This window comes from Oncorhynchus gorbuscha, unplaced genomic scaffold (genome assembly GCF_021184085.1).
Source record: "Oncorhynchus gorbuscha isolate QuinsamMale2020 ecotype Even-year unplaced genomic scaffold, OgorEven_v1.0 Un_scaffold_473, whole genome shotgun sequence".
In the NCBI taxonomy this organism is placed as follows: domain Eukaryota; kingdom Metazoa; phylum Chordata; class Actinopteri; order Salmoniformes; family Salmonidae; genus Oncorhynchus; species Oncorhynchus gorbuscha.
In genome coordinates this window covers 437,641-447,221 of record NW_025745306.1, presented here as the reverse complement: position 1 = coordinate 447,221, position 9,581 = coordinate 437,641, and the positions used below count along the sequence as shown (strand labels likewise).

General features: G+C 42.1%; 1 long non-coding RNA gene across 1 annotated transcript; it reads left to right on the top strand.

Annotated features, from left to right (window-relative positions):
- The first annotated feature begins 27 nt into the window (after window positions 1-27).
- Window positions 28-9,043, top strand: LOC124018318. The gene is made up of 2 exons (XR_006835605.1): window positions 28-295; window positions 8,690-9,043. It is a non-coding gene; the product is annotated as an uncharacterized LOC124018318 (long non-coding RNA).
- Window positions 9,044-9,581: the final 538 nt, after the last annotated feature.

Sequence of the window (9,581 nt, the reverse complement as noted above, 5' to 3'; positions counted from 1 at the left end):
AAATAAATCAAACATTTAAAAGATAGATGAGTTCTAAAACACCCAGAATCCTTGTTGGCACATTTCACGTTTGTAGACCAGCACCACTACGGTCCGTTACAGCGCATTAGATTTCATCGGGTCTGTTTTTTTAGTCCAACCTCCAGAACAGGCCTTTTGGGTTATATGACAAAACCTTTTCTAATCGTTGTTGAAGCGTTTGGTTTTCACTGACCTGCTCTCTTTTGTGTCTGTTTCAGTGCCAGCGATGCTGTGAAAGGAGAAGGTTTACCTGAAGGTGTTGATTGGCTGCAAGGTGCGGCAGACTCTCTCTCTGTCTCTCGTGGTTTCAGCACCACTAAATGTGTTTGATTTGATTTTTCTCCATAGTTATGTGATATGTAGAAACTAATAGCTTCATTTAAATTTAAATTCAATTATTTCCATTTGACTTCCGTCTGTAGATGAAATGTCACTGTGAGTATTTGACGTCATTAGTGTTTAGTGTAGTAGACTGGCAGTAGAACCCCATAATGAACTTCTAGTCCACGTCATTAGTGTTTAGTGTAGGAGACTGGTAGTAGAACCCCATAATGAACCTCGAGTCCACATCATTAGTGTAGTAGACTGGCAGTAGAACCCCATAATGAACCTCTAGTCCACATCATTAGTGTAGTAGACTGGCAGTAGAACCCCATAATGAACCTCTAGTCCACATCATTAGTGTTTAGTGTAGTAGACTGGCAGTAGAACCCCATAATGAACCTCTAGTCCACATCATTAGTGTTTAGTGTAGGAGACTGGCAGTAGAACCCCATAATGAACCTCTAGTCCACATCATTAGTGTAGTAGACTGGCAGTAGAACCCCATAATGAACCTCTAGTCCACATCATTAGTGTTTAGTGTAGTAGACTGGCAGTAGAACCCCATAATGAACCTCTAGTCCACATCATTAGTGTTTAGTGTAGTAGACTGGCAGTAGAACCCCATAATGAACCTCTAGTCCACGTCATTAGTGTTTAGTGTAGTAGACTGGCAGTAGAACCCCATAATGAACCTCTAGTCCACATCATTAGTGTAGTAGACTGGCAGTAGAACCCCAAAATGAACCTCTAGTCCACATCATTAGTGTAGTAGACTGGCAGTAGAACCCCATAATGAACCTCTAGTCCACTTCATTAGTGTTTAGTGTAGTAGCCTGGCAGTAGAACCCTATAATGAACCTCTAGTCCACATCATTAGTGTAGTAGACTGGCAGTAGAACCCCATAATGAACCTCTAGTCCTCATCATTAGTGTTTAGTGTAGTAGACTGGCAGTAGAACCCCATAATGAACCTCTAGTCCACATCATTAGTGTTTAGTGTAGTAGACTGGCAGTAGAACCCCATAATGAACCTCTAGTCCTCATCATTAGTGTTTAGTGTAGTAGACTGGCAGTAGAACCCCATAATGAACCTCTAGTCCACATCATTAGTGTAGTAGACTGGCAGTAGAACCCCATAATGAACCTCTAGTCCACATCATTAGTGTTTAGTGTAGTAGACTGGCAGTAGAACCCCATAATGAACCTCTAGTCCACATCATTAGTGTAGTAGACTGGCAGTAGAACCCCATAATGAACCTCTAGTCCACGTTATTAGTGTTTAGTGTAGTAGACTGGCAGTAGAACCCCATAATGAACCTCTAGTCCACATCATTAGTGTAGTAGACTGGCAGTAGAACCCCATAATGAACCTCTAGTCCACATCATTAGTGTAGTAGACTGGTAGTAGAACCCCATAATGAACCTCTAGTCCACGTCATTAGTGTTTAGTGTAGTAGACTGGCAGTAGAACCCCATAATGAACCTCTAGTCCACATCATTAGTGTTTAGTGTAGTAGACTGGCAGTAGAACCCCATAATGAACCTCTAGTCCACGTCATTAGTGTTTAGTGTAGTAGACTGGCAGTAGAACCCCATAATGAACCTCTAGTCCACATCATTAGTGTTTAGTGTAGTAGACTGGCAGTAGAACCCCATAACGAACCTCTAGTCCACATCATTAGTGTTTAGTGTAGTAGACTGGCAGTAGAACCCCATAATGAACCTCTAGTCCATGTCATTAGTGTTTAGTGTAGTAGCCTGGCAGTAGAACCCCATAATGAACCTCTAGTCCACATCATTAGTGTAGTAGACTGGCAGTAGAACCCCATAATGAACCTCTAGTCCACGTCATTAGTGTTTAGTGTAGTAGACTGGCAGTAGAACCCCATAATGAACCTCTAGTCCACATCATTAGTGTTTAGTGTAGTAGACTGGCAGTAGAACCCCATAATGAACCTCTAGTCCACATCATTAGTGTAGTAGACTGGCAGTAGAACCCCATAATGAACCTCTAGTCCACATCATTAGTGTAGTAGACTGGCAGTAGAACCCCATAATGAACCTCTAGTCCACATCATTAGTGTTTAGTGTAGTAGACTGGCAGTAGAACCCCATAATGAACCTCTAGTCCACGTCATTAGTGTAGGAGACTGGCAGTAGAACCCCATAATGAACCTCTAGTCCACATCATTAGTGTAGTAGACTGGCAGTAGAACCCCATAATGAACCTCTAGTCCACGTCATTAGTGTAGGAGACTGGCAGTAGAACCCCATAATGAACCTCTAGTCCACATCATTAGTGTAGTAGACTGGCAGTAGAACCCCATAATGAATCTCTAGTCCACGTCATTAGTGTTTAGTGTAGTAGACTGGCAGTAGAACCCCATAATGAACCTCTAGTCCACATCATTAGTGTAGGAGACTGGCAGTAGAACCCCATAATGAACCTCTAGTCCACATCATTAGTGTAGTAGACTGGCAGTAGAACCCCATAATGAACCTTTAGTCCTCATCATTAGTGTTTAGTGTAGTAGACTGGCAGTAGAACCCCATAATGAACCTCTAGTCCACGTCATTAGTGTTTAGTGTAGTAGCCTGGCAGTAGAACCCCATAATGAACCTCTAGTCCACATCATTAGTGTAGTAGACTGGCAGTAGAACCCCATAATGAACCTCTAGTCCACGTCATTAGTGTTTAGTGTAGTAGACTGGCAGTAGAACCCCATAATGAACCTCTAGTCCACATCATTAGTGTTTAGTGTAGTAGACTGGCAGTAGAACCCCATAATGAACCTCTAGTCCACATCATTAGTGTAGTAGACTGGCAGTAGAACCCCATAATGAACCTCTAGTCCACATCATTAGTGTAGTAGACTGGCAGTAGAACCCCATAATGAACCTCTAGTCCACATCATTAGTGTTTAGTGTAGTAGACTGGCAGTAGAACCCCATAATGAACCTCTAGTCCACGTCATTAGTGTAGGAGACTGGCAGTAGAACCCCATAATGAACCTCTAGTCCACATCATTAGTGTAGTAGACTGGCAGTAGAACCCCATAATGAACCTCTAGTCCACGTCATTAGTGTAGGAGACTGGCAGTAGAACCCCATAATGAACCTCTAGTCCACATCATTAGTGTAGTAGACTGGCAGTAGAACCCCATAATGAACCTTTAGTCCTCATCATTAGTGTTTAGTGTAGTAGACTGGCAGTAGAACCCCATAATGAACCTCTAGTCCACGTCATTAGTGTTTAGTGTAGTAGCCTGGCAGTAGAACCCCATAATGAACCTCTAGTCCACATCATTAGTGTAGTAGACTGGCAGTAGAACCCCATAATGAACCTCTAGTCCACGTCATTAGTGTTTAGTGTAGTAGACTGGCAGTAGAACCCCATAATGAACCTCTAGTCCACATCATTAGTGTTTAGTGTAGTAGACTGGCAGTAGAACCCCATAATGAACCTCTAGTCCACATCATTAGTGTAGTAGACTGGCAGTAGAACCCCATAATGAACCTCTAGTCCACATCATTAGTGTAGTAGACTGGCAGTAGAACCCCATAATGAACCTCTAGTCCACATCATTAGTGTTTAGTGTAGTAGACTGGCAGTAGAACCCCATAATGAACCTCTAGTCCACGTCATTAGTGTAGGAGACTGGCAGTAGAACCCCATAATGAACCTCTAGTCCACATCATTAGTGTAGTAGACTGGCAGTAGAACCCCATAATGAACCTCTAGTCCACGTCATTAGTGTAGGAGACTGGCAGTAGAACCCCATAATGAACCTCTAGTCCACATCATTAGTGTAGTAGACTGGCAGTAGAACCCCATAATGAATCTCTAGTCCACGTCATTAGTGTTTAGTGTAGTAGACTGGCAGTAGAACCCCATAATGAACCTCTAGTCCACGTCATTAGTGTTTAGTGTAGTAGACTGGCAGTAGAACCCCATAATGAACCTCTAGTCCACATCATTAGTGTTTAGTGTAGTAGACTGGCAGTAGAACCCCATAATGAACCTCTAGTCCACATCATTAGTGTAGTAGACTGGCAGTAGAACCCCATAATGAACCTCTAGTCCACGTCATTAGTGTTTAGTGTAGTAGACTGGCAGTAGAACCCCATAATGAACCTCTAGTCCACATCATTAGTGTTTAGTGTAGTAGACTGGCAGTAGAACCCCATAATGAACCTCTATTCCACGTCATTAGTGTAGTAGACTGGCAGTAGAACCCCATAATGAACCTCTAGTCCACATCATTAGTGTTTAGTGTAGTAGACTGGCAGTAGAACCCCATAATGAACCTCTAGTCCACATCATTAGTGTAGTAGACTGGCAGTAGAACCCCATAATGAACCTCTAGTCCACATCATTAGTGTAGTAGACTGGCAGTAGAACCCCATAATGAACCTCTAGTCCACATCATTAGTGTTTAGTGTAGTAGACTGGCAGTAGAACCCCATAATGAACCTCTAGTCCACATCATTAGTGTAGTAGACTGGCAGTAGAACCCCAAAATGAACCTCTAGTCCACATCATTAGTGTAGTAGACTGGCAGTAGAACCCCATAATGAACCTCTAGTCCTCATCATTAGTGTTTAGTGTAGTAGACTGGCAGTAGAACCCCATATTGAAACTCTAGTCCTCATCATTAGTGTTTAGTGTAGTAGACTGGCAGTAGAACCCCATAATGAACCTCTAGTCCACGTCATTAGTGTTTAGTGTAGTAGACTGGCAGTAGAACCCCATAATGAACCTCTAGTCCACGTCATTAGTGTAGGAGACTGGCAGTAGAACCCCATAATGAACCTCTAGTCCACATCATTAGTGTAGTAGACTGGCAGTAGAACCCCATAATGAACCTTTAGTCCTCATCATTAGTGTTTAGTGTAGTAGACTGGCAGTAGAACCCCATTATGAACCTCTAGTCCACATCATTAGTGTAGTAGACTGGCAGTAGAACCCCATAATGAACCTCTAGTCCACGTCGTTAGTGTTTAGTGTAGTAGACTGGCAGTAGAACTCCATAATGAACCTCTAGTCCACATCATTAGTGTAGTAGACTGGCAGTAGAACCCCATAATGAACCTCTAGTCCACATCATTAGTGTTTAGTGTAGTAGACTGGCAGTAGAACCCCATAATGAACCTCTAGTCCACGTCATTAGTGTTTAGTGTAGTAGACTGGCAGTAGAACCCCATAATGAACCTCTAGTCCACATCATTAGTTTAGTAGACTGGCAGTAGAACCCCATAATGAACCTCTAGTCCACATCATTAGTGTTTAGTGTAGTAGACTGGCAGTAGAACCCCATAATGAACCTCTAGTCCACATCATTAGTGTTTAGTGTAGTAGACTGGCAGTAGAACCCCATAATGAACCTCTAGTCCACATCATTAGTGTTTAGTGTAGTAGACTGGCAGTAGAACCCCATAATGAACCTCTAGTCCACATCATTAGTGTAGTAGACTGGCAGTAGAACCCCATAATGAACCTCTAGTCCACATCATTAGTGTTTAGTGTAGTAGACTGGCAGTAGAACCCCATAATGAACCTCTAGTCCACGTCATTAGTGTTTAGTGTAGGAGACTGGCAGTAGAACCCCATAATGAACCTCTAGTCCACGTCATTAGTGTTTAGTGTAGGAGACTGGCAGTAGAACCCCATAATGAACCTCTAGTCCACGTCATTAGTGTTTAGTGTAGTAGACTGGCAGTAGAACCCCATAATGAACCTCTAGTCCACGTCATTAGTGTTTAGTGTAGTAGACTGGCAGTAGAACCCCATAATGAACCTCTAGTCCACATCATTAGTGTTTAGTGTAGTAGACTGGCAGTAGAACCCCATAATGAACCTCTAGTCCACGTCATTAGTGTTTAGTGTAGTAGACTGGCAGTAGAACCCCATAATGAACCTCTAGTCCACGTCATTAGTGTTTAGTGTAGTAGACTGGCAGTAGAACCCCATAATGAACCTCTAGTCCACGTCATTAGTGTTTAGTGTAGTAGACTGGCAGTAGAACCCCATAATGAACCTCTAGTCCTCATCATTAGTGTAGTAGACTGGCAGTAGAACCCCATAATGAACCTCTAGTCCACATCATTAGTGTTTAGTGTAGTAGACTGGCAGTAGAACCCCATAATGAACCTATAGTCCACATCATTAGTGTTTAGTGTAGTAGACTGGCAGTAGAACCCCATAATGAACCTCTAGTCCTCATCATTAGTGTTTAGTGTAGTAGACTGGCAGTAGAACCCCATAACGAACCTCTAGTCCACGTCATTAGTGTTTAGTGTAGTAGACTGGCAGTAGAACCCCATAATGAACCTCTAGTCCACATCATTAGTGTTTAGTGTAGTAGCCTGGCAGTAGAACCCCATAATGAACCTCTAGTCCACGTCATTAGTGTTTAGTGTAGTAGACTGGCAGTAGAACCCCATAATGAACCTCTAGTCCACATCATTAGTGTTTAGTGTAGTAGACTGGCAGTAGAACCCCATAATGAACCTCTAGTCCACATCATTAGTGTTTAGTGTAGTAGACTGGCAGTAGAACCCCATAATGAACCTCTAGTCCACGTCATTAGTGTTTAATGTAGTAGACTGGCAGTAGAACCCCATAATGAACCTCTAGTCCACATCATTAGTGTAGGTGACTGGCAGTAGAACCCCATAATGAACCTCTAGTCCACATCATTAGTGTTTAGTGTAGTAGACTGGCAGTAGAACCCCATAATGAACCTCTAGTCCACATCATTAGTGTAGTAGACTGGCAGTAGAACCCCATAATGAACCTCTAGTCCACATCATTAGTGTAGTAGACTGGCAGTAGAACCCCATAATGAACCTCTAGTCCACATCATTAGTGTTTAGTGTAGTAGACTGGCAGTAGAACCCCATAATGAACCTCTAGTCCACGTCATTAGTGTTTAGTGTAGTAGACTGGCAGTAGAACCCCATAATGAACCTCTAGTCCACATCATTAGTGTTTAGTGTAGTAGACTGGCAGTAGAACCCCATAATGAACCTCTAGTCCACGTCATTAGTGTTTAGTGTAGTAGACTGGCAGTAGAACCCCATAATGAACCTCTAGTCCACATCATTAGTTTTTAGTGTAGTAGACTGGCAGTAGAACCCCATAATGAACCTCTAGTCCACGTCATTAGTGTTTAGTGTAGTAGACTGGCAGTAGAACCCCATAATGAACCTCTAGTCCACATCATTAGTGTAGGTGACTGGCAGTAGAACCCCATAATGAACCTCTAGTCCACATCATTAGTGTTTAGTGTAGTAGACTGGCAGTATAACCCCATAATGAACCTCTAGTCCACGTCATTAGTGTTTAGTGTAGTAGACTGGCAGTAGAACCCCATAATGAACCTCTAGTCCACATCATTAGTGTAGTAGACTGGCAGTAGAACCCCATAATGAACCTCTAGTCCACATCATTAGTGTTTAGTGTAGTAGACTGGCAGTAGAACCCCATAATGAACCTCTAGTCCACATCATTAGTGTTTAGTGTAGTAGACTGGCAGTAGAACCCCATAATGAACCTCTAGTCCACGTCATTAGTGTTTAGTGTAGTAGACTGGCAGTAGAACCCCATAATGAACCTCTAGTCCACATCATTAGTGTTTAGTGTAGTAGACTGGCAGTAGAACCCCATAATGAACCTCTAGTCCACGTCATTAGTGTTTAGTGTAGTAGACTGGCAGTAGAACCCCATAATGAACCTCTAGTCCACATCATTAGTTTTTAGTGTAGTAGACTGGCAGTAGAACCCCATAATGAACCTCTAGTCCACGTCATTAGTGTTTAGTGTAGTAGACTGGCAGTAGAACCCCATAATGAACCTCTAGTCCACATCATTAGTGTTTAGTGTAGTAGACTGGCAGTAGAACCCCATAATGAACCTCTAGTCCACATCATTAGTGTTTAGTGTAGTAGACTGGCAGTAGAACCCCATAATGAACCTCTAGTCCATGTCATTAGTGTTTAGTGTAGTAGACTGGTAGTAGAACCCCATAATGAACCTCTAGTCCACATCATTAGTGTTTAGTGTAGTAGACTGGCAGTAGAACCCCATAATGAACCTCTAGTCCATGTCATTAGTGTTTAGTGTAGTAGACTGGTAGTAGAACCCCATAATGAACCTCTAGTCCACGTCATTCCAGTCATCTGCCTTGGTCACCTTTCTCCCTTTGTCACGTGTCTCTAGATCCCTAGAAACCTCCCACTGTTCATAGCTCTTCTTATGACCTCTTATAACCCCTCCCCCTTCTTAGAGAACAATATGAGATCTGATTGTTCCTCCGTTTTGATTTTGTTTTTATAAATCCAGATCAAATCAGAACGATGAGAACCTGAGAGGTTGAGAGAACGAGGAGGGGGGAAATGCCATCGTCTGGGTGGCGTCATGGCAACACTGGAGTCCCTCGGCCGTTGACCCCCCAATGGTGTAAATTCTCAACATGACTCCTACCACCATCCAACCATACACACACACACGCCTCAGAAGAGTTGGAGCCAGCTATGACCTCCGACCTTTAAAGATCAACCAGTCTGGATGGAGGACTAGCCTTTCCAACGGCCCCTGGAAATAGATAGTCTTTTCTTCAGATCATTCACACATCTTCCCACCAGTTTCTCTGTTCACCCTCATCTCAAATGACCCAATAAACCAGTTTTAAATGGAGTATTGTTTTGTTTTGGACTGATATTCTACAGTAATGTTATGGACTTAAATTTTACAGGAATGTTTTGGACTGATATTCTACAGTAATGTTATGGACTGATATTCTACAGTAATGTTATGGACTGATATTCTACAGGAATGTTTTGGACTGATATTCTACAGTAATGTTATGGACTGATATTCTACAGTAATGTTTTGGACTGATATTCTACAGTAATGTTATGGACTGATATTCTACAGTAATGTTATGGACTGATATTCTACAGTAATGTTTTGGACTGATATATTACAGTAATGTTTTGGACTGATATATTACAGTAATGTTTTGGACTGATATTCTACAGTAATGTTATGGACTGATATTCTACAGTAATGTTATGGACTGATATTCTACAGTAATGTTATGGACTGATATTCTACAGTAATGTTTTGGACTGATATTCTACAGTAATGTTTTGGACTGATATTCTACAGTAATGTTATGGACTGATATTCTACAGTAATGTTTTGGACTGATATTCTACAGTAATGTTATGGA